General features: G+C 35.2%; 1 pseudogene; it reads right to left on the bottom strand.

Moving 5' to 3' along the window:
- LOC144228376 (large ribosomal subunit protein uL1m pseudogene) overlaps positions 1–8,369 on the bottom strand; it is a 64,348-nt pseudogene extending 55,979 nt beyond the window's left edge.
- Between the last annotated feature and the right edge of the window lie 18,988 nt (positions 8,370–27,357).

Here is a 27,357-nt window from a genome sequence, read left to right as displayed (position 1 = left end):
GTCCGTCAGGCTGAGTTCTACTATGGAGGCTTTGGGAAGAATTTACTTCCCAGCTCCTTCAGGTAATAGGCAAAACTCAATTACTTCTGATTTTAGGACTCTGGGTCCCATTTCCTTGTTGGCTGTGGAAGAAGAACTATTATTATCATCTAAAGGTCACCTGAATTCTTGACATGCTACATCCCTTTATCTTCAAACCAATGCTGTGACATCAAATTCTCCCCATACTTAGAATGGCTTTGGCTTCCATATTTTTCAGTTAGCCATTACAAACACAGCAACAAAAATAATCCCACAACTCTACTTTGAAAGAGGAGACTAAATTAGACCTACTCAGTTTTCTTTTTGAGAATTTACTAATCAAAGTCAATGGACTAGTAAACTTTTTTTTTACATTTTCAAAAATTTCTTTGCCATACAACTTAGTATAATAATGGGATGAATATCTCACCTTATTCACAGTCATGGGGGTTAGGCTTAGAAAGTTAAGGTAACCATTTTAGAATTTTTCTTCCCACAGATAGAAAACACCCGGAAAGGAGGATGTGTTTTTTTTTTCTTTTTATTACTATGTGATAATATCATCACAAACTTAGTGTAAGACATTCGTTTACTATGCCCCAAGGTCCAAGGGTCAAGATTCCAACATGTCCACCATGTCTGTATTATAAACCTGGATACCTTACCAAAGAAGAATCTGCTTTAAGGTCTTATGGTTATAGCAATAAGCAATAATGCCTATTTTCTCTCTGTCTCTTGGCTGGAAACCACTCAGTTTCCAGATCCTAATCTCAATGTTTCATTTCTTATGTCACTGACATACCTATTTCCTTCATCAAACCAGCAAGGGGGGTCTCTTCCCATAAAGGGCATTACAATCTTATATAATATAATCATGTACATGTAATCTCTACATTCCATCATTTTGCCTCATTGTATTGATTCAAAGTAAGTCACAGGTCAATCTTCAAGAAAAGATAATGACACAAATACTAGGAGGGAGAGGACATGGGGACAGGGTGCCACCTTACGAATGTTCCTATAGTAGAGGAATATTGAAAAGTAAAAGTGGAGAGGAGCATGTGCGTGCATATACGGAGTCTGTGTATGTGAAAGGGCAAGCAGTAAGTACATGCTGGTGTATGTGAGGTGGGGCATGAGACCAATTACATTTGGAACAGTTTGATACATATATAAATCCCATGCACAGCTTTCATTCATGGTCATTAAACTGTAAGTCTCATTTTTTTTTGTTGTTTCTAATAATAGAGTTTGAGTTTGGCTTCTGCCCATAGCAATTTTAATCATTTGGGAATCAGATCCATATAAATAAAGTGTTTTAAATAATAACTGAACATTAAATGGTAGCTATATCACTATTATTCTTAGAAATAGAATATGAATCATGAAAGTACTAGTTAGTTAAATTGACATAAAAGATTAAGAATAAAAGGTCATTTCCTCATCAAATTAACTGTCTTTACGTCCTTTCTATTCAAAAAGTCATTTTAGAAATGTTAATTTTGCCATAAGAAAGAATTTATATCTTTGAGTCAATAATATTTTTAAACAGCTTTTCCTATATCCAACATTATTCTTGAAACTGAAGATAACCCTGAATATGACTGTAAGTAAAAGAAGGAAACAGATGTAAAAACTTCAAATCATGACATTATATGTGGTACCTCAGATAGCAGAAGGGACAATCAAGGTAGGTTTTATCAGTGCATATTATACTGAGGTTGGATGTGGACAGGGTAAAAGATGAAGAATGAGTCAAAAGGAAGAGATTTTTGTTTTGGAATGGTGCAAATTTTTAAAGGGATTTCAGAACAGAATATTGTATTCTGAAACAGTTGAGAGCTACACAGGATTACTTTCAGAAAAGGAATCCAAAATTAGTTTTGAATTAGAAACATCAGAGTGGTGACAGTATAACATGATTAGCCTTGGACGATAAGACATAAGGAGACCAGTTAAAAGGTTACCGCAGTGTACCAAAATAAATATGAAAATATGGATTAGGAAACTTCAGGAATGATAAGGATGGGGAAATGCCTTCTGGACTATTTAGAAGGAAGTATTGATAGAATTTGATGACAAATTTTAAAAGTGGATGAATCAAGGACACCCTATTGATTTGGAACAACAGTAATTAGCAAATTGTGCTAAACGTATATTTGCAACAGAAATAAAGGGTGAAGTTGGTGAGGACTGGAGAGCAAGGCAAACAGTTCAGGTTTGGATACTTCATGTGTTTGATTTTGAGAAATCATCAACATATGGAAGATAGCTGAAGCCAAATGAAAGGATAGTTTTTTTTTTTCCCCTAGGGAATTTTTATATTCAATGACCACTTTTAGAATTCCAGGGAAAGCTACTGGGAATTAATTATCAAATATGAGGAAGAGAACAAAGAAATGTCCAAGAAGAGGAAGCTAAGAGACTTTCAAGAAGGAAGCAGTTTTCAACATGTCAAATATGGATATCATAGGAAAAAAATTAAACACTGAAAAATACAGAAATGCCCACTGAATTTTATATGTAAACGTCACCAAGTTATTTTTAAAAGGCCATTTTGGGAAAGCTTTTGAAGATGGAAGTCATTTTAAAAGTAAATGTGAGGTGTATCTGGGTGGCTCAGTCAGTTTAGCATCCAACTTCAGCTCAGGTCATGATCTCACCACGTTTGGTAAGATCATGAGTTTGAGCCCTGCGTCTGATTTTGTGCTGACAGCTCAGAGCCTGGAGCCTGCTTTGGATTCCGTGTCTCCCTCTCTCTCTGTTCCTCTCCCACTCATGCTCTCTCAAAAATAAATAAATGTTAAAAAAATTTTAAAAGTAAATGTGAATGGTGCACAATTTAATCTGAGATTAGGTAAGTAGGACAGTAATGATATTTAATGTTTTGAATAATTAGGTGGGTACAGAAGAAGGGAAAACATATTTGTAGGGGCACCCAGTAGGGTGTATGAACCTAAGAATTCAACAGTTTAAAGTAAATGGGATTGAAGAGGAAGTTTTTTTTTAATTTTTTAATGTTTATTTATTTTTTGAGACAGAGANGGGGGGCGGGAGACAGAATCTGAGGCAGGCTCCAGGCTCCGAGCTGTCATCACAGAGCCTGATGCGGGAGGAGGAAGTTTTGTTAACATTTTGCTTAAATGTTTTCTAAAATCTTTCTAAAGTGTGGTCTGCAGAGTAGCGGCATGGACCTCACCTGAAAATCCCAAGACTTTTGCATTTTATCAGCATCTCTAGACCGCATTATTCTAAGCTTCCTTGATGTGCACATTCCTGAGCACATTGAGAAAGCATTTTCTGTCAATGGTTTGTGACAATTTATATTAGTACTCAAATAACTAGTTTATAACTGAAAGCGATTCAATATCAATGTTTATACTGAGGGTAACTTAATGCTAAGAAAATAATCTTGCAAAGAGAATCCCCCTGAATTTAACAGATATGAGAGAAACCTGAGTTTTGTCTTAGAGTAAACACAGTTTTTAGCTATCTTAGTTTTTACATCTTAAAAGTAAAGTCATTTTTTAATGGCAGATACCAAAGACCTAAAAAGGAAAATGTAGTTTAAAGCTGCCATTAGAGTTGCATTAAGAGCATGATAAATATAACCCCTTTTGAAAATAACAAGCCGTTGGAATAGAAGTTCTGGTTCCTTTGTGACTAGAACTATTACACATGCAAATATTCCCAAAAGAGTAAGACTCTGTGCCTGGGTGGCTCATTCAATTAAGCGTCCAACTATGGCTCAGGTCTTGATCTCATGGTTCGTGGGTTCGAGCTCCAGGATGGTCAGAGCCTGCGAACTGCTTCAGATTCTGTGTCTGGCTCTCTCTCTGCCCCTCCCCTGCTCATGCTCTGTCTCTCTGTCTCTCTCTCTCAAAACAAACAAACATACATACATTTAAAAATTTTTTTAAAAAAGTGTAAAACCGCAAGATTCCAAACTACACTCTATATCAATGAACAATACCCCTATGGAAGCATATGAGACCTTCTCATAACCATATGAGATTGTCCTAAAGGGTGCCGCATCATTACACTCTCCTCTTGATTCTTTAATAATGCAATGTAAATTTCAATTGCAATTACAATAAACAAAGATACAGGATGCCATCTGAAGTAAAAAAAATGACCTTGTTTCTATATGAATGAAAAATATTAATAGTTCAGATAATATTGAGTCAAATAGGCGACTATACAATTGAATAATTAATACCTGTATTAAAAATACCTTAGAAATTTTGTACAACAAACTTTTATAATATAAAAATTTAAACATACATTAAAAATTATGATGATCACTCAGTGTTATACGTAAGTGATGAATCACTGGGTTCTATTCCTGAAACCAGTACTACATTGTATGCTAACTAACTTGAATTTAAGGGGTGCCTGGGTGGCTCAGTCGGTTAAGTGATTTTGGCTCAGGTCATGATCTCATGGTTCGTGTGTGCAGCGCCTCCTGACAGGCTCTGTGCTGACAGCTCTGAGCCAGGACTCTGCTTCGGGTTCTGTGTCCCCCACAGAATGTTCTATCTCTCTCTGTCTCTCAAAAATTTAAAGAAATAAATTAAAAAGAAGAAATTATATAAAGAAAAAAATTGAAAGGTCTGTGGCATTCGCTGAACTGTTTCCAAGAAATAATAGTATTAATCAATGGCATATTTCAAAAGAAATCTCAAGTTTTCTAATATTTGTTGACCATGTGCTTTGAAACAGGCAACATCTATTCAACTGGGATACATCAGTAAATGTGAAAGGGAAACTTTATCTGCACAAAGCTTTAGAGTCAGGAGGCACATTAAATTGGTGGTTTTTCAGTTTAAGGAAGGGGGTTACACAGAACCAATTCCTTTAAATTTAGAAGTAACTGTTATAACCAGTCATTAGGGAAAAAATGCATTTAGAAGGCTATGTATACGAGGCGCCTGGGTGGCTCAATCAGTTAAGCATCTGACTTCGGCTTATGTCATGATCTCACGGTTCGCGGGTTCAAGCCCCGTGTCCGGCTCTGTGCTGACAGCCAGCTCAGAGCCTGGAGCCTGTTTCCGATTCTGTGTCTCCCTCTCTCTGACTCTCCCCTGCTCATGCTGTCTCTCTCTTTCTCCTAGAAATAAATGAAACATTAAAAAAAGGATATGTATAGGGTAAAATAATGAATGAGGGGTTTTTTTTTAGCAAATTAAACTATTTAATATATTTTAGGGACAGTGTTTGAAAACTATTTACTAGTAATAAAATCCATTCCTGGAATCATCTTGTAACAATGCTCTCAAATTTTAATAAGCATTTAATTTAAATGAAGAGTTTGATTTGAGGATCTGTCATAAGGACCAAGATCATGAATTTCCACCAAGTTTTCAGGCTATATCAATGTTGCTGGGTCATACCTTGATTGAATGACGAGGCTACATTCTAGACCTACTGAATTACTATTAATGGATTTTCTTCATGAAGTTACTTTTCCCTAAAACTTAAATGTTCTTACAAGATTCCTTCAAAAAACTGCTGGATGTCTCTGTCCAGTGTAAGTATCTGTGGTGAAGGCTTTTGCTGTTGGCTTTCATGGAGCTCATTTGCCCAGATCTCTTCCTGAAGTAGGAAGAATGTTCTTTGTAGTTTCCTCACCAGGAAGCTGCTCTATCACTGCCCTAGGGTGTTACTGTGTCAGCAGGTGCATGCAATTCCCACATTGGAAGAAAAAGCAAGATCAAGAAAACTAAATCCAAATTTCTTATCTTTTACGGAAGCACCTGACTCAGTTAAAGGGACAAAAGGAATATCAAATACCCTGACATTTTATTTATGTTGAGAATAATTTATTTCTAAAAGAACCCCACGTCTATAGAAAAGATAAAGTGCAGCTGAAATCTTCAGAGCAAAGCACACTGAAATAGAGTGTTATTGTATTGATGAAATATCCCTCATCAGAACAGACTCACAGTTCTGTAAATAGGCTGTATTGTTAAAGATAAAGGAAGTACTTTTACTTCAGGCAGCCACACTGCCGGACTGTTTGACTGAAATGTATAATATATCTGTTAAACATGTTGGCATTCTGTACTAAAAATAAGCTTCTTTAAGTATTCTTAAGTCCCATTAACTGTATAAATTCAAACTGTAAGGATGGTGGACCAGAGTAAGAACATCCACTTTGATCTGCAGTCTTTTGTTTAAAATCATGACATATCACAAAAGGCACATAATTTCTGAGTCTGAGTTTGATCTTTTAAATATATGGAGATAAAACTTACGTGATTTCCTCTCTTTGAGATTGTAAAGTTTAAATTAAAAATAAAAGTGTTTTATAAATTATAAATAATTATATACATGAAAAGCATTATTACTATTATTGTAATGTTTGAAACTAGAGAAAATAAAATACAGCCCAACTTCAATAGTAGCTAATTGCAAAATGCTCTATCAACATGGATTTTAAATGTTATTGATTGCAGAGAATTTTTTTAATGTGCATATGTTGCCTTCTGGAATGATGAATTTCATAGTAAAACCTAAATACTGTGAAATTAAGGGTTTCCCTTTAATTTCATTTATTTTATTGCCATAATTTGTTATCTTAATTTTTTTCAATAAACTAATATTTTCCATTCCTTCATACAGCATTAAAATGAGACCTAACCTTTTCATAAAAATGTGTCACTTTAGCATCTCTTTAAAAAGAAGCTTTATAATTGAAAATAATTCTAATGGGAAATTTAATTTTCATGAATAAGATCTGCATAAGAATATTTACTACCTTAGTATTATGTAATGGACTCTATATTGTGGATTCAGGAGGAGAAAAATATTTTTTAAATAAATTTGGCTACTGATTTAATAGACATTTACACAATCTGAAAAAACAAAAACATCCTTCCTTAAAACTATGAAGGCTGGGCAAATACAAGAAACAGTTTTTGAAGCTTACAATAAAATCAAAGAAGATCTTGGGAAACAAAAGTAAAGAAAGAACCAGAAAAAAAGTAGGCAGATATAGACTAAAATGAGGACTCTCCTGAAGAAGTTTTGCCAATACCTCAGTCTTAGCAATGGCCTAGAAGAAGGGAGACAAAGCCCTAGGACTTCAAAAGTCCTTTGTGACATTATCATAAGGTGAGAAGTTAGAACAACAGAACTTCAGAATTCATAGACTCCAAAAGGATCCACACTCAACGAAAGGGTAAATTTTAAAAATCTGTCCACTACTAAGAAGATAAAATAAGATCTTTATTATATTAGTCTTGAGGAAGAGTTAAGATGGTGGAACAGTTGGAGAACCTTATGTTTGCCTCATCCCTCAAGCACAGCTACATAAACATCAAATCGTTCTGGGCACCCAAGAAATCAATATGAGGACTGACTGAACAAGGTGCACAACTGGAGGGAGAGAAAAGTCCACAAGATAGAAGGTGAGAGATGCAGGGTGATGATTTAGAAGAGAAAAGGATAATGAATGCTTTGGAAGGAAGGGAGCCTTGTTCAGGGAGATAGGGGAGAGAGACAGAGAGACAGAGGAATGCAGAGGGGGTTGCACAAGGAAAACACTTCCCCAAAGCCATTGACTGGGAAAATAAAAGGGGTTGATTTACATGAGTTTTTATAAACAGTGGAGCTCAAAGTGCTTCTGTGGAGAAAGGGGCAGAGGCCTGGGAGTGAACAGTGAGATCTGAGGATCCCCTGGGACACAGTAGGAGTGAAGGTTGTCCCTTCATGGTATTCATCTGGGAGAGGTGACCTTGTCTATCAGGGGACAAAAGAGATCTTAGGTGCCATTGCATTTCTCTGCCCCTTAAGCATGGGGACAAAGACACCTGCTGAAGGCAGCAAACCTAGAATCTGGCAATTTGATGCACTTTAAACTCCAAGCTCCTGTCTGTTGGTGCGACTGTCCTTCTGGAACAAACTGGCACCAGCCCCATCCTGGTGAGACCCTATCCCAGAGAACACACAGAGTTCTAAAGCTTGGAGTTTAGAAACTCAGCCAGCCTGCCTGAGATAAAACACAGGAATACTACACTGATGGCCAGACACAGACAGGGTGAAGTCAAGGAACTGAGGGATGCCCGGATACATGAGGGAAGAATGTTCTTCTGTGAGGGCTTCCTGGACAGCAACAGGCACAAACTCTCCTCTCCAGAGACAAGGAAGAAGGCTGACACCATTTTTACCCCCACTCATCATCATGGACTGCTTCAGTGAGCAGCACAGCACTGAGAGTGGATCCCTGAGCCACTCACATGAAGCCCAGATCCACTGTGCTCGGCGGGGGCTTCTTTACTAGGGTAAGTGGGCCTGAAAACCAGAGCAGCTGGCCCCTTCCAGAGAAGACCAGCACAACCTCCCATCCTCACCCCCACTAAGTCTACTGACCATAACTGCCACAATGCTTCAGCTCTAGAAGAAGTGGGATCAGACCTCTTTTAACAAGCAGACCAGAGAACACCTAGTTAAAACTCAGTGCACTCTGGACAAAGTCTAAACACTCCCCACTGCAGGCAAAGAGAAACTCTACAGAGAATGACCTAAGGGAAAAAGCCGCCAAAACACAGCATCCAAGTACACAGAGAATACACCAGAGACACTTCCTCAAGAGCTAGGACCCACAGTATGTGACCTCTTCTTAATAAAGCCTTTATTCTTGGGAGAGGAAAACCGCAGCAGGCATTCCTAACACAGAAAAGACTGAGACCTAGACAAAACGTCAAGATTGAGGGATTCGTCCCAAAAGAAAGAACAGGAAAAGGTCATGGCCAGAGATCTAATCAAAAAAGTATTAAGTAATATGCCAGACCTAAAATTTAAAATAAGAATAATAGGAATAGTAGCTAGGCTTGAGAGAAGTGTAGAAGACACCACGGACTCCCTTATCACAGCTATAAAAGAGCTAAAAACTAGTGAGGCTGAAATTTAAAAATGAGATGCAAAACCAATGACCATAAGGATGGAAGAAGCAGAGGTACAAACAAGTGATATTAAAGATAAAATTATGGAAAATAATGAAGCTGAAAAGAAGAGGGAAAGAAAAATATTGGATCATGAATGTAGACTTAGGAAACTCAGCAACTACATAAGGCATAATGACATTCATATCAGAAGAGTCCCAGAAGAGTGAGAAAAAGGGACAGAAGGTTTATTTGAGCAAATTATAGCTGAAAACTTCCCTAATCTGGGGAAGGAAACAGACATCCAAATCCAGAAGGTACAGAGAATGCCCATCAAAATCAATAAAAGAAGCGCAGCACCAACATATACATAGCAAAATTTGCAAAATATGGAGATAAGTAAATACTTCTGATAGCACCAAAGAAAAAGAAATCCCCAATTTACAAGGAAAGACAATAAAGCTAGCAGCATACTTACCCAAAAAATGCTTGGCAAGCCAGAGGGAGTGGCATGAAATATTCAGCGTGCTGAGGGGGAAAAATAGAATACTCTATGCAACAAGGCTGTCATTCAGAATAGAAGGAGAGATAAAGAGTTTCCCAGACAAACAAAAACAAAAGGAGTCATGACCACTAAACCAGCCCTGTAAGAAATATTAAAGGGGTCTCTTTGAGTGGGAAAGAAAAACCAAAAATGACAAAGACTAGATAGGAAAAGAGAAAAATCTCCAGAAACAACTTGTGAAAAAATACACTGGTACTAAATTCATATCTATCAATAATCACTCTGTGAATGTAAATGGAATAAATGCTCCAATAAAAAGACATAGGGTGACAGAATAGATAAAAAAGCAACACTCATCTCTATGCTGCCTACAAGAAACTCATTTTAGATGTAAGGACACCTGCAGGTTGAAAGTGAGAGGATGGAGAAACATCTATCATGCAAATGAATGTCAGAAGAGTGCTGGAGTAACAAACCTTCTATCGGACAAAATAGACTTTAAACAAAGACTGTAATAAGATAAGAATGACACTATATGATAATAATAAACAGGAAAATCCAGCAAGAAGATAAAACAATTGTAAATATTCATGTACCCAATATAGAATCACCAAATACATAAAACAGTTAATAACAAACATAATGGAACTAATTGATAATAATACAATAATCGTAGGGGACAAACACCTCACTTACATAAATGAACAGATCATCTAAACAGAAAATTAACAAGGAAACAATGGCTTTGAATGACACACTGGGTCAGAGGGACTTAACAGATATATTCAGAACATTTCATCTTTAAAGCAGAATAATACACATTCTTTTCAAGTGCACACTGGACATTCTCCAAAATAGATTACATACTGGTAACAAAACAGGCTTTGAAAAATTCAGGAAGATCAAAATCATACCATGCATATTTTCTGACCACAATGCTATCAAACTAGAAATCAATCATAAGGAAAAAATATGGAAAGACCACAAACATATAGAGGTCAAATAACATGCTACTAAACATTGAATGGGTCAACCAGGAAATCAAAGAAGAGATTTGAAAAATACATGGAAACAAATAAAAATGAAAACACAATGGCTCAAAACCTTTAGGACACAGCAAAAGCAGTCCTAAAAGGTAAGTTTATAGCAGTACAGGGATAACTCAAGAAGAAAGAAAAATATCAAATAAAGAACTTAAACTTACACCTAAAGGAGCTAACAAAAGAACAACAAACAAAATCTAAAATCAGCGAAGGAAGGAAATAGACAAAATTAGTGCAGAGATAAATTATATAGACTGTTTTAAAAAAGTACAATAGGTCAATGAAACCAAGAAAACTTTAGCTCGACTTACCAATAAAAAATTAGAAAGAACCCAAATAAATATAATCAGAAATGGAAGAAGAGAAATAACACCAACACTACAGAACTACAAACAATTTTAAGTGAATATTATGAAAAACTCTATGCCAACAAATTGGACAGCCTAGAAGAAATGGATAAATTCCTAGAAACTTATGACCTGCCAAAACTGAAACAAGAAGAAATTGAAATTTGAATAGACTGATTACCAGAAAAAAATAAAGTAAAAAAATGGTAATCAAAGAACTCCCAACAAACAAATGTCCAGTATAATTTCACAGTCAAATTCTATCAAACATTTAAAGAAGAGTTAATACCTTTTTTCTTAAACTATTCTGAAAAATAGAAAAAGAAAGAAAACTTCCAAACTGATTCTACAAGGCCAGCATTACCCTGATACAAAACCAGATAAAGACATCACAACAAAAGAGAACTACATGCCAATAATTCTGGTAAAATGGATGCAAAAATCCTCAACAAAATACTAGCAAACCAAATCCAACAATACCTTTAAAAAAATCATCCACTAAGATCAAATAGCATTTATTCCAGCGTTGCAAGGTGGTCCAATATTTTCAAATCAATCAATGTGATACATAAAATCAATGAGAGAAAATAGGAGAACCATATGATCATATGAATAGACACAGAGAAAGCCTTTGACAAAGTGCAACACCTGTTCATGACAAAAGCCCTCAGCAAAGTAGGTTTAGAGGAAACATACCTCAACATAATAAAGTATATATGAAAAACCCACAACTAACAACATTCTCAATGGGGAAAAACTGAGACCCTTTCCCCAAAGGTCAAGATCAAGACGTGGATGTCCACTGTAACCACTTTGATTCTACATAGCACTCCTGGAAGTCCTAGCCACAGCAATCAGAGAACTAAATAACTAAATAAATATATAAATAAAAGCATCCAAATTGGTAAGAAGAAAAACTTTCATTAAATGCTGATGACATGATACTATTTATAGAAAATGCAAAGCCTCCACCAAAAAAGCTGCTAGAACTGATGAATGACCTCAATAACGTCACAGGATACATAATCAATCTGCAGAAATTTGTTGCATTTCTATATACCAATAATGAAGCAACAGAAAGAGAAAAAATCAATCCCATTTATAATTGCACCAAAAACAATAAGATACCTAGGAATAATCCTAACCAAAGAGATGAAGACCTTTACTCTGGTAACTAAACAACACAAATGAAAGAAATTACAGACAACACAAAGAAATGGAAAGACATTTCGTCTCATGGGTTGGAAGAGCAAATATTGTTGAAATGTCTATACTACCCAAAGCAATCTATAGATTTAATGCAATCTCAAAACCAACAGCATTTTTTACAGAGCTAGAACAGGCAATCCTAAAATTTGTATGGAACCACAAAAGACCCCAAATAGCCAAAACAGTCTTGAAAAAGAAAAAAGCTAGAGTCACAATTCCAAATTTCAAGTTATATTACAAAACTGTAGTGGTCAACACAGTATTGTATTGGCACAGAAATAGACACATAAATTAATAAACAGGATAGAAAACCCAGAAGCAAAGCCACAACTATATGGTCAATTAATCTTCAACAAAGCAGAAGAGAATATCCAATAGGGAAAATACAGTCTCTTCAACAAATGGTATTGGGAAAACTGACACCAATATGGAAAAGAATGAAACTGGACCACTTTCTTACAGAAGAAATAAATTTGAAATACAAATTTCAAATAATAAATTTGGAATGGATTAAAAGCCTCAATGTGAGACCTGAAACCATAAAAATCCTAGAAAAGAGCACAGGCAGCAATTTCTCTGACATTGACCATAGCAGCTTTTTTCTAGATAGGTCCTCTTAGGCAAAGGAAAGAAAAGCAAAGATAAGCTATTGGGACTACATCAAAATAAGACATTTCTGCACAGTGAAGGAAACATCAATAAAACTAAAAGGCAACCGATAAAATGGGGGAAAATATTTGCAAACGACATATCTGATAAAGAGTTAGTATCCAAAATATACTATATATATCAACACCCAAAAAACAATCCAAATAAAAAATGGGCAGAAGTGAGGACTAGACATTTCTCTAAAGAAGACATACTGATGGCCAAAAGACACATGAAAAGATTCTCAACATCACTGATCATCAGGGAAATACAAATCAAAACTAGTATTACCTCACAGCTATCAGAGTTCTTAAAATCAAAAATAAAAACACAGGAAACAACTAGTGTTGTTGAGATTGTGAAGAAAAAGGAACGCTTGTGCATTGTTGGTGGGAATGCAAACTCCTGTAGACACTTTGGAAAGCAGTATGGAGTTTCCTCAAAAAGTTATAAATAGAGCTACCCTATGATTCAGCAATCACAAAATAAAAACATTAGTTCAGAGGGATGCATGCACCCCTATGTTTATAGCATCATTATCATAATAGTCAAGATATGGCAAACTTCTGCACATCAAAGGAAACAATTAGCAAAACTAAAAGGCAACCAATGGAATGAGAGAAGATATTTGCAAATGACATATCTGATAAAGGGTTAGTATCCAAAATCTATAAAGAATTTACCAAACTCAACACCCAAAAAATAAACAATCCAGTGAAGAAATGGGCAAAAGACATGAGTAGACACTTTTCCAAAGGGGGCATCCAGATGGCTAACACACACATGAAAAAATGCTCAACATCACTCATCATTAGGGAAATCCAAATCAAAACCACAAAGAGATCCTACCTTACAGAGGCTAAAATTAACAACTCAGGCAATAGTAGATGCAGAGAAAGAAAAACTCTTTTTGCACTGCTAGTGGGAATGCAGACTGGTTCAGGCACTCTGTAAAACATTATGGAGGTTCCTCAAAAAATTAAAATGGAACTCCCCTATGACTTAGCAATTGCACTACTAGGCATTTATCCAAAGGATAATGGAGTGCTGATTCAAAGGGTCACATCACCGCAATGTTTATAGCAGCACTATCAACATTAGCCAAAGTATGGAAAGAGCATAAATGTCCATTGACTGATGAATAGATAAAGAAGATGTGGTATATATATATATACAGTGGAATATTACTCAGTGGTCAAAAAGAATGAAATCCTGCAATTTGCAACAACACGGCTAGAACTAGAATGCATTATGTTAAGCAAAATCAGTCAGACAGAGAAAGACAAATATATGATTTCATTCATATGTGGAATTAAAGATACAAAACAGGTGAGAGAAAGGAAGCAAAAATAATATAAAATACATAATACATAATAATATAAAAATAGAGAGAGAGAGAGAAATCATAAGAGACTCTTAAATACAGAAAACAAACTGAAGGTTACTGATGGGGTGTTGGGTAGCAGGAAGGGCTAAAGTGGTACGGGGCATTGAGGAGGACATTTGTTGGGATGAGCACTGGGTGTTATATGTAAGTGATGGATGAGTCACTAAATTGTATTTCTGAAATTATCATTACACTATATGTTAACTAACTTGGATTTAAATAAAACAACAACAGCAACATCCTGAGATTGTACATTCTGTCTTTACAGTACAAAGAAAGAAGTCTGGTGGAATCATGGGATAAGATAATTGAAATAGACCAAAATAAGGTATAAGGGGGAACTGAGTCAGGTAGCAGAAATTATAGCTGCAAATCAACACATAGTGTAAAGACAACCCATTTATGCTCCATGATCAAATTATGTATAATTCTGTACAAATATTTTTTCTCTACTTGGCATCATTTTTAGGTATAAAACAAGAGATTTTAAACTAAGTGGTTTATAATCTCATGTCCATAGTCAAGAAGATGGCCTTGAATTGCAGGTTTGGAGTAAAGATGCAAAGTCATGATTTGAAACTTGTCTAATATTCATTTAAAGAAAGCAAAAGAGGCAAGGTATCAAGTGCTACTTAGACTTTAAAAAGCTCAAACTCATCTAGGGGCATGTGAAAGACTGGCAGTGTCTTTCTTCAACGATGAACTCTTAAAGTGATATCTAACTTAAAGGTCAAGACGGTAAAGGTCTCATGCTAGCAAATATATTTTTTTATTAGAGAATATGTAATAAACATGAACTATTGTTCATAGTGTCTTATTAACTTTTTTTTAGTGTTGTATTAACTTTTCAAGAAATCCATAAGAAGCACTGATTTCAATGACAGGCTTTGAGCTGTCAGCACAGAGCCCTATGAGGGGCTCAATCGCATAAACTGTGAGATCATGACCTGAGCCAAAATCAAGAGTCAGATGCTTAAAATGCTTAAACTGACTAAACCACCTAGGTACCCCTTCACTGCATTTTACATTCTATAAAAGAGTTAGGACATGAATCATTTCAAAAGTAAAGAATCATTGAATAAGACCAAAATATAAATAATTATTCATATTTTATTAATTAAAGCTTTGTTTTCTTTTTTTATGATCTTCATTTTTTTTCAAGGTCATGAATACAGAAATTTTTCAGAACAATTGACAATTAACAGTGACTTATTTTATTTATAGATAAGACATTTGCTAATGCACAGAGATTTATGCTGTAACATATTATTTTAGTGTCTCATTGAAACCAGAACAAATTTGTTTTACTGTTTTTTTTTTAATTTAAATACCATTGATTTCTGCCCTAATTTTTATTATATCTTTTCTTTTGCTGGGTTTGGGTTTTATTAGCTGTTCTTTTTCCAGTTTTTTTTAGATGCAAGGTTATGTTGTATATTTGAGATCTCTCTTTCTTATTCAGGAAGGCCTGGATTGCTATATACTCCCCTCTTATGACTGCCTTTCCTTCATCCCAAATGTTTTGGGTTGTCGTGTTTTCATTTTCATTGGCTTTCATGTACTTTTAATTTCCTCTTTAATTTCTTCATTAACCATACATTCTTTAGTAGGATATTTAGTAGGATGTTTGGTAGGGTCTCCAACTATTCATGGTCTTTCCAAAATTTTTCTTGTGGTTGATTTTGAGTTTCATAGTATTTTGGTCTGAAAATAGGCAAGGAATAATTTCTATCTTGTTGCACTTTTTGAAGGCTGTTTTGTGACCAGTATGTGATCTATTCTGGAGAATATTCCATGTGCACTCAAGAAGAACATGTATTCTGTTCCTTTATGATGAAATGTTCTGAATATATCTGTTAAGTCCATATGGTCCAGTGTGTCATTCAGAGCCATTGTTTCCTTGTTGATTTTTCTGCTTACATTATCTGTCCATTGCTAAAGTTGAAGACTCCTACTATTATAGTATTATTATCAATGAGCTTATGTTTTATATATTTGGGTGCCTTCATGTTGGAGACATAAATATTTCCAATTGTTAGCTCTTCTTGGTGGATAGACCCCTTAATTACAATAGGATGTCCTTCTTCATCTCTTGTTACAGTCTTTATTTTATAAGCTAATTTGTCTGATATAAGTATGGTTACATCAGCTTTCTTTTGATGACCATTAGTATGATAGGTGGCTTTCCATTCCCTTACTTTGACTCTGCGTGTGTAAAATGAGTCTCTTGTAAGCAACATATAGATGAGTCTTGTTTTCTTATCCATTCTGATACCCTATGTCTTTTGATTGGAACATTTAGTCCATTTAAACATTGGAACATTTAGTTCACATTTAGAGTAGTGATATGATATTTAGTGCCATTGTGTTGGCTGTTGAGTTGGTGTTTCTGGTGATGTTCTCTGGTCCTTTCTAGCCTTTGTTGCTTTTGATCTTTTTTGTTTCTTCTCTTCTCCAACTCAAAGCTTCCCCGTTAAAAGTGCTTGCATGGCTGGTTTAGTGATCACAAATTCCTTTAGTTTTTATTTCTCTGGGAAACTCTTTATCTCTCCTATTTCAAATGACAGCCTTGCTGGATAAAAAATTCTTGCTTGCTTATTTTTCTGATTCAGTATGCTGAATATATCCTGCCACTCCTTTCTGGCCTTCCAAGTTTCTGTGGATAGGTCTGCCATGAACCTGATCTGTCTTCCCTTATAGGTAAAAGACTTTTTTACCCCTTGCTCCTTTCATAAATCTTTCCTTGTCTGTGTATTTCATGAATTTGACTATGATATGCCTTAGTGATACATAGTGTTTGTTGCATCTGATGGGAGTTCTCTGTGCTTCTTGGATTTTGATGTCTGTGTCCTTCCCCAGATTAGGAAAGCTTTCTTCTATAATTTGCTCACATAATCCTTCTGCCTCTTTTTCTCTCTCTTCATCTTCTGGGACTCCTGTAATTTGGATGTTATTTCTTTTTAATAAATCACTAAGCTTAGAAAGCTTAGTGATTAGATCATAACCTTTTGCCTTTGTTTCCCTCTTTTTCCTGGTTCCTTATTCTCTATAATTTTGTCTCCTAAATCGCTGAATCACTTCTCTGAATCACCCATCCTTGCCATAGTGACATCCATTCGAGATTACATCTTGTCTATAGCATTTTTAATTTAGTCCTGACTATATTTTATTTATTTCTGCATAAAGGGATTCTATGGTTTTTTTCAACTTCAGCTAGTATTCTTACTATTGTGGTTTTAAATTCTAGTTCTGACATCTTGTTTATTATCTGTGTTGATTACATCATTGGTTGTCATTTTTTCCTTTTCTTTCCTTTGTGGTGAATTCCTTCATTTTGTCATTTTGGATGATGAAAAAATAAAGTAAAAAATAAAAATTAAAGAATTAATAACAAAGCAAAATATCAAATAAAGGAAGGTATATCCTAGGTGGGTATTGATCTGCTTGTTGAAAGTAGCTTCATAAAATAGAGAAAAAAGAGAAGGAAGAGAAAAAAAGGTAAGAAAAATTTTAATTAAATAAAATATATAATAGAATAAAATGAAATAGAATTTAAAATTTTTTTAATTAAAAATAAAATAAAATAATAAAATTTTCTCTTTCTCTATCCAAAAATGAGGAAGAAAAGAAAGGGGAAAATAATGAAAACAAGAAAACAGTTTAATCAAATCAGGATCAAAGAAAATTAACAAGCAAACAGAATGAAACCCAAATGAAGTTACATCCAATTTCTTCTAGAACTGAAACTATGAAGCCTTCTATAGTCGGTACCCTAACCAGGTGGAGTAACTTGTGCTGGTTTTCTAGGGAATGTGCTTACAGGACGCAGTTGGGTGAGGCTTCATGTAACGGCTCCATTCTCCACTAGGTGGGACTGCTTAGCTTACTGGAGCAGATCATTGAGGTGCACACTGCAGATGTAGAAATGGCTTCACCCAGCTGCCTAATTTCTGGCACAGGAACTTCACACTCTCACCACCCCGTAATCAAACACCCTTCCTTTGTCCCAGTCCTCCATCTATCCCCACCTCTACTCTGTCCATGTCCAAGCTGTCCAACTGCCAGGTGGCACCTCTCTCCAGAGTTTTATCTCAGATGGGGTTGTGTTTCAAAACCCCATGCTTCAGATAACCCCTGCAGCTTGGACCCCAGCCAACTCTACGAGAGGGTCTTACTGAGTAATGGCTGGGTGCCAGCTTGCCCCAGAAAATGTTCATATGGTCGTGCAACAGCAGAAGTTCAGAGATTATGGAAAATAACATCACAAAGCCAGCACAAAGTTTCGCTGCACTCTGGCATCTTTGTCCCAATACCAGCAAATGTGGCTGCTCTCTGGGGTCCACTGGGACCCTACCTGGGGAGATGCCATATGGCCTCTACCAAATGTACTCCAAGCAGGAGAATCACTTCTCCTTATGTGGCCCATGGACCCCTCAGACCCTGCTGCCTGCTCTTGGGGATTCACCCTACTTCCTCACCAGAGCACTGCTAGGCCCTGAGCTCCAGAACTTCAGACTGTGCTCCACTGTTTATAGAATCTTGGTGGTATTGAAACTCTCTCCTTTCTTCCTGTTAATGGTTTTGGGCAATAGAATTTTTTGTTCAGTCCCATCAGAGTGTTTTCACTCTTTTGATCTCTTTCTCTAACTGCTTTTAGGGAATTGCTTTCCTTGGACGACCCCAGTGCATCACACTCTCCCCCTTTCCCTTTCTCTGTCCTCTCCCTGCAAAAGCAGCTCCCTACCTTCCACAGCTTTTCTCTCCCCCAATTCACCTGTTGGTACCTGCATACCTGCCAAGTTCTGTCGCTTAAGTTATGTAGATTGTTGTGCTAATCATCAGATCAGCTTTCTAGGTATTCAAATACATGTTGGTGCTGATCTAGCTGGGCTTTATGAGACCAGCTCAGGGTCTCCATGCTGCTCCATCATCTTCGCAGCTCTGTTCAGTATGTTTTCATTCCATCTAAATCTAGGACCTTCAGTTATATCTTTGTTCTAATAAATGAACAATGAATGTCTGCTAACTCTTGTTATCTTCTAATGTGTACTTAGCTAATGAATGAATTCATTGGGATCACCAAATGGATTTGAATTTTTCCTAAATAGTGGCTTAAAAATGGATATTTTAAAACACTAGGGAATAACTACATCAGAATTGGAGAATACTAACATACATAAGCACACAAAATTACATCTTTGCAATTTTAAGTTAATTAAAATATCAATTTCATTTTAAATTGTTTTTATAGATGTTGTAACATGCTCAAAATTATTCCAAATGCTATAATTTTCATTTGTCAAGACTTCAAGGCTCTGAATTTATATTCTCAATCCAGTCATAAAGCACTTTTATTTATACTATATTTTACAAAATATGTTTTATTTAGAGTTATCCATGTGAAGTTATTTGATTTTGCTGTAGTTTAAAAAGTGATGCTATAATTAGCTTTATACATTTATACCTTAACCACATGCCTTAGGATTTCTTCCATCTGCTAAACATAGTTACATTATACACACTGAGTAACGACAACTATAAAATATTCAAAAAGTAAATTCCTTCATACAAATTAGAAGCAGCAGAGTTTGATAAGTTTACTTAGGCCAGTGTATCTTCATAGTCTCTCTACAATTTTATAAACACTAATATCTGAAGAATAGTCTTTTTAAATTTTTTTTAATGTTTATTTATTTTTGAGAGACAGAGCATGAGCAGGGAAGGGGCAGGGAGAGAGGGAGACACAGGATCTGAAGCAGGCTCCAGGCTCTGAGCTGTCAGCACAGAGCCCGGTGTGGGGCTCGAACACACAGACCGTGAGATCGTGACCTGAGGCAAAGTTGGCCGCTTAACCGACTGAGCCACCCAGGCGTCCCTAAAGAAAAGTCTTAGAAGAAAATCAGAACCCCCTTAAATAAGATACTCTTTAACACTTATATACATGTTTTATAAGAGAATTTCAAGTCCAGAATGTAGCAATATTCAAGTTATTTATTTAACATTCTCATTTCTCATAAAATACAATCTCCAAACATAAATGAACTGTATCAAATAAGACAATCCATGTTAAAATGTAAAACTAGGTTCATCAATATAAAATATTGTTGCTATTAATTTTATTACTGTGCTTTTGCCTTTCTTATCTTTACATAGTAGCAGTAGCCATATGTAATATAAATTATGTGCATTTACTCTTCAGTCTTTAAGGCCATGATTATCCAAATCATGTTTTTCAAAAAAAGAAATTCATTTTTCAAACAGTGCAACACCATGGCAGTAATAAAACATCCATTCTCTGAAATCTTAAATAAAAGCAATAGATGCCATTAACTTTTATACCATTTCTTAACTTTTACTTTTGGCTTTTTAAAAAATAGCCAAATAAAATGAGATGATCCTCAGATTTAGGGGTAATATTCTCTTTATTATTTTTTGTTTATTTAGAATGTGAGAAATGGTCTAAAATTAGAAGTCTTTATAGAATCAAAAAATAAAGTAGACTATACAGGAGTTTGATATGGTTCAAGTTAACTGAGATAATAAAGGAATATTATGAGCAACATTGTGACAACAAATTTATAACTTAGATGAAATGGACCAATTTTTTGGAGAACACAAACTTCCAAAACTCAAACAAGGGGAAAAAGATCATTTGAATAGGTTTATATCTATTAAAGATTTTTAATCAATAGTTAATAACCTTCCAAAAAGAAAGCACTAGGTACTATAGAGTTTACTGGTAAATTCTACCAAACATCTACAAAAGAAATGAGAGTTTATATTCTCCACAAACCGCTTCATAAAATAGAAGCAGAATGAGCACTTCCTAATGCATTTGATGAGGCTGGAATTATCATCATACCAAAATCAGATAAAAACATTAAAGGAAAGGGAAATTATACATCATAATTTCTCATGATCACAGATGCAGTAATGCTCAACAAAATATTATCAAGTCAAAACTAACAACATATTTCAAGAATTATACCCCCTGGTGTACCTGGGTGGCTCAGTAGGTTAAGTGACCAACTTGGCTCAGGTCGTGATTTCATGGTTCATGGGTTTGAGCCCCGCATTGGGCTCTGCTCTGACAGCTCAGAGCCTGGAACTTGCTTCTGATTCTGTGTCTTCCTCTCTTTCTGTCCCTCTCCTACTTGCATTCTATCTGTCTCTCAAAAATAAACATTAAAAAAGTTAAAAAATATATTATACCCACCATGGGAAATATTCTAGTAGGCAAGGCTGGTTCATCATTCTTTCAAAAATCTATTAAGGTAACCCATAATATTAGTAGGCTAAAGTAGAAAATTCATCTGATTGTATTAATTGATAATTAAAAAAAAGGTATTTGACAAAACACAATACCCTGTCATGATGAAACTATTCAAACTAGAAATAGAAGGGGACTTTCTCAACATGGCAAAGAACATCTACAACCAATCTGTGGCCAACATAAAACTGAATGGTGAAAAAACAGGCAGTTTTCTTGTAAGACTGGAAGCAAGGCAATGATGATCTCTCATCATTCCTATTCAATATACCATTGGCAGTCCTCGCTAGCCTTACACTAGCCAGGACATTAAAAGAAAAGGACAAGAAAGACAAGAAAGGGAAATCAAAAGTATACATATTAGCAAGACAAAAACAAACTGTCTTTGTGTACAGATCATAGTATTATCTATATACTAACCTCCAAAGAATTAACCAAAAAACTTCTGGAACTAACTAGGTAGTGTCACAATGTATAGAATGTACATAAACAGGCACAATATTATAGCGTATATAGGGTTGATTTGTTTCCACAAGAAGTTATGTTGAAAGCATAACTCAGGTATCTCTTAATGTGACCTTTCTAGAAGCAGTGTCTTTGCAGATACAATTCAAGTAAAAATGAGTCATGGGGGACTCTTAATTCAATATGACTGGTGTTACCAGAAGAGGACATTTGGACAGAGGAAATCAGGAAGACATCGCGTGACAACAAAGGCAAAGACTGGAATAAGGCAGCTATAAGCCAAGAAACATCACGGTTAGAAGGCTAAGACCTAAAGTTAGGAAGAAGCAAAGAAGTTCTACACAGAATCTCAGAGACAGTATGGCTCTCCTAATACCTTGAATCTGGACTTCTAGCATTCAGAACTGTGAAAGAATAAATTTCTGTTATTTTAAACCACCCATCTAGTTTATAGTGCTTTGTTACAGCAGCCTTAGGAAGCCAATACACATCGTTTAGATTAAATAGCCTATCATTTTTTCTCTATGAAAGCAGTGAGTAATTGGAATTTGAAGGTGAAAGTCAAAACCATTTATAATAACAAAACGAAATAATGAGGTATAAATGAAAGTATGTTCAGGATCTGCATTCAAGAAACTACACAGCTCTCACGAAAGAAATGAAAGAGATTTGAAACAACAGGTTAATATCTGTTGTTTATGGGTAAAACTAAATATTGTTATGATATCATGTACCCCCAACTAGATCTTTAAGTTCAGTGCTACCCCAACCAAAACCCCATTGAGCTGTTTTAGAGATATTGACAAACTGGTTCCAAAATGTATATAGAAAGGAGGGAAACGTAGAATAACCAACATGATGCTGTCGAACAAAATCAGAAAAATACATTATTTGATTCAAGATTTACTATAAAGCTACAATAATCAAGATGACATGGTATTAGCAAAAGAATCTACACATAGATTAATTGACCAGAACAGAGCCAAAACACCAACACTAATATAGTCAACTGATCTTTGTCAAAAGAGCAAAGGTAATCAAATGTAAACAGGATTCTTTTCTACAAATGGTTCTGAACATTTGGATGTCCGTATATAAAAACAAAAAAGCTAAACAATATAAAAACATCTAAACATCTGCTTTACACATTTCAAAGAAATTAATTGAAAATAGATCAGAGATCTAAATGTAAAACACAAACCTGAAAAACTCTTAGAAGACATCCTAAAAGACAATACAGCTAATCCTGTATTTGGCAAATAATTTTAATATACAATACCAAAAAATGATCCAGGAAAGAAAGATTAGGTAAGTTCGACCTTCTTAAAGCTAAAACTTCTGCTTTGTGAAAGATACTGTGATGATAATAAAATGACAAGTCACTACTCAAATAAAATACTAGCAAAAAACATAAAAGTCCTTCTGAGGAAGGAGAAATATAAATATACAAAATTACAATACAGCAATAAGGAAAAAAATAACCCAATTAAAAATGAGCAAAAGTGAAAGAGGTTGTGAATATAAAAGGATATGGTAGATATATGGGAATTGCCTGTACTTTCCACTCAATTTTGCTAAAACTGTCTCAAAAATAGTCTATTTAAAAAATGATAAACAACAATGACCAAAAAAAAAAAAATGGCCAAATGATCTGAACAAACATCTCACCAAGGAAAATACCATTGGCAAAAAAACATGATACGATTCTCAACATCAAAACAACAATCTGATACTCTAATGCATCCTTTAGGAAAGCTAAAATTAAACCAACAAAAAATACCAATTGCCTCTGAGGAGAGGAGGAGGAACCCTCCTTTGTCCCTGATGGGAATGCAAATTATAACAGCAACTTTAGAAGACAGTTTATCAGTTTCTCTCATACTTATACACGGTCTTACCACACGATTCAGCATTGCAATTATCTAACCAAATGGTTTGAAAACTACGTCCACACCAAAACTTGCCTTTGAAATTGTATACATCTTTATGAATGATCATCAAAACTGCTAGAGGCAACCAAGATTTCTTTCAAGAGTTAACTGCATTTACATACTGTGTTTACTCAGGATGTGGAATACTTTCAGAGAGAAAAAGAAGTGAACTATGGAGCATACAATGCTATAAGTGCATCTTAAATGCATGTTGAGAGGCACCTGAGCAGCTCAGTAGGTTGAGTGCCAACTTTGGCTCCGGTCATGATCTTGCGTTTTGAGAGTTGGAGCCACACATTGAGCTCTGTCAGCACAGAGCCTGGAGCCTGCTTCGGATTCTGTGTCTCCTTCTCTCTGCCCCCCGCTGCTCATGCTTTGTCTCTCTCTCTCTCTCTGTCTCTCAAAAATAAATAAACATTAAAAAATGCATTTGCAAAGTGAAGAAAGACAAATACTGTGTGATTCCAATTTATCACATTCTGTAAATGACAAAACTACAGAGACACTAAAAGACAAGTGGCTATAAGTGATGTGGGGGCAGGGAGGGGGTTGAACATATGAAACATAGGAAATATTTTATGTGATTCTATTCTGTAGGATATTGTAGCTGTAGATATGCGACATTATGCATTTGTCAAACAATACAAATTTATAGCACAAGAAAAGAGCAAATCTTAGTGCCTGCAAATTTAAAACATTCATTACAAGGTAATAATTTGAGACACTTCTGTATACCTTAAGATTATACAGTGTTACCTGTCCATTACTGCTCAATAAAACTTGAAAAATAAAACTTTAACAAAACACATTTGTTACAAGGTTGGAGAAATCATAAGACTGAGTGCAAAATGTTACAAAATAATTTAACATAGTGCAAATGTTTAAAACAACCTCACTGAAGAGGGCAAGAGAATTAAGTTACTTGACATAAGTAACTTTGGAAATAATTGGAGTCTGTACAGATAAAGGGCAAAAAATTGTATCTAAGGATTTATTTCTAGTTAAAGTTGTGTTCCATGGGAGCATGTGCTGACAATTCTAATACTGCCATACATGTACACATATTAGAATGAAACCATTAAGTGAATGGATTGCAGATGGTAGAATCCAGGTTTCTCACTATTGGAAGGGCAATTTACAGACAAACAAGGGGAGGAGGCTAAATGATTCATGTGGTAATGGGTTAGAATTAGATATATCACTATGAACTGATGTTTACTTTAATGTAGATAACAATGGTTAACATATCAATATTTATAGACATTTGCATATTCATTGGTTAGTATACATGCATATATTCTCATGCTTTGTCAGCTGAAAGAACTTAGAAACAAGATTCTCTACTAGCTACAAATATACTTAGCACCCAGTTCTAATATCAATAAAAAGAAACCAGGGATTCTTGGAGAAATGGGTAGAACATATAAGACGAGCCTGAAGCATCTATTAGTGCCAAAAGGTAAGAAAATGACATATATATATATGACAATCACACAATTATTGGGTATGCCAACAGGATCCAACCAAAAGAGCTCTTGATGTCCATCCAAATCTGGAGGAAAAAAACACACAAAACCTTAGGCAACTACTAAACAAAGTAATGTTGGATCATAACCCAAAGAATAACATATATATCCATAACTTTATGCTGGTATCAACTGATGAATGAATAAATATATACAGGGGTTGAAAGAGAAAATCTCCCATGCTGAAAATGTCCAAAAATTTTTAGATACTTTGTTCTCAAACAGGTGTGGAATAGATCCCCATTCCTTACATGTGAGTTGCACATAGTGACTTCTTTCCAAAGAGTAAAAGTCTGAAATGCTGAAAAAACTTTATACTGACTAAACCTCACAAACCCAGCCTTAGGCAGGTGATTCAAGTCGTCATCATCAATGATGTCATGTGGGAACAATGTATCTTTGGTAAGATGTGAGTAAAGTGGCCACTCACCTTTGTAGTCTTTCTCTCAAATATCCCTAACTCCAGTCTAACCACAAGAATAAATATTAGTGGTAGGACAGTCTGCTGATTATCTGACCCAATACTCTTTGTAATTATCATGGCCATCAGAAGCAACCAATGTCTGAGAATCTGCCACACACAACAGTGGCCTAAAGAAACCTCACAACTCAATGCAATGTGTGGATGAAATTCTGGAACAGAAAAGTACATTAAGTAAAAACTAAAGAAATCTAGGGGCCCCTGGGTGGCTCATTTGGTTAAGCATCTGACTGTTGGTTTCAGCTCAGGTTATGATCTCATGGTTGGTGGATTCGAACCCCACATAAGGTTCTGCCATGCTCTGTGCTGTCTGCACTATCAGTACTGCAGAGTCTGCTTGGCATTCTCCCTCTTCCTCTCTCTGCCCTCCTGCACTCATGCTCTCTTTCACTCTATCTCAAAATAAATCAATAAAATATATTTTTAAAAACTTTAGATTTCTGCTGAAATGAAGAGTTGGATACTTGACCAACTGAGCCACCCAGGCACCTCTAAAGTTTCAAACACAGTATATCATTTGAGGCATATAACTAAAAATATTCAGAAAGGTAAGAAAGAAAGGTTTACAGGGAGCAAGCAAATCAGAAAATGATACAATAATATTCAACTGATACTTTATCAGCAATTATATAAAATATGAACAGTACAAACACTCTAATAGCACTCTTGGTAAGAGACTTACCAACCTCTAGTTACTTCGCAAATTTAAATGTAACGGTTTCTTTCTTATGATAGCTTATTTATAAATGTTTATTCAGAGGTGGAAAAATAGACTATGTAAGTATATAGCATGTACCATTGCACAAATTATCTAAAATATATTTAATTTGATTATAAAACATGTTTCACTTCAAGGAGATATTTCAAATAGAATGTTTTTGCAAAATGCCAATATTATTAAGAATGAACATAATTTAGTAATATATCTGATAACCATTTTTTTAAATAAATAAAAATTTTAACTACATATATGCCATAATCTGAATTAGGAAGTATNGACTACTTACCATCTGCAGACTTATTTATTTTTTATTAATTCAGATCCCGAAATCATCAATAGTATATAGAATTTTAATAGAACATATAAATATATTCTCTATTTGTGTGTCAATGTAAAAAAAATAAGTAGAAATGTTGAGCTTTTAAAAAAAGTTCAGCATGAGGAGGGGAGGAGTAGAGAGAAAAAGAGACACAGAATGCAAAGCAGGCTCTAGGTTCTGAGCTGTCAGCCCAGAGCACAACACAGGGCTGGAACTCAGACCATGAGATCATGACCTGAGCCAAAGTCAGACACTTAACTGAGTGAGCCATCCACGCACCCCCAAAATGTTGAGTTTTTGAATTAGAATGTTTTTGAAACATGCACTCTGAAAACAGATGCTTTTAATGTGCATGCATACACGTGTTTGTGTATAAGTGTGTGTGTGTGTGTGTGTGTGTGTGTGTGTGTATGTATGTGTTTAGGATATTTGTCTCAGGGTATTTGGGAAGGATGGAATCAATCATTTAGTTATTAAAAATGCTGTTTGATTTTTCCAAATGAAAAGTGACAGGGTCATTCAGGCTTGAGCTGATTGACAATATCCACTATAAGCTGTAATGAAATACATTTATGAAAATCTCTTCTTAAATTTTCTTT

Source organism: Crocuta crocuta, unplaced genomic scaffold (assembly GCF_008692635.1).
Source record: "Crocuta crocuta isolate KB4526 unplaced genomic scaffold, BGI_CrCroc_1.0 scaffold369, whole genome shotgun sequence".
NCBI classification, from domain to species: Eukaryota; Metazoa; Chordata; class Mammalia; order Carnivora; family Hyaenidae; genus Crocuta; species Crocuta crocuta.
The sequence above is the reverse complement of the archived record's forward strand: the minus strand, read 5'-3'. Positions and strand labels throughout refer to the sequence as shown.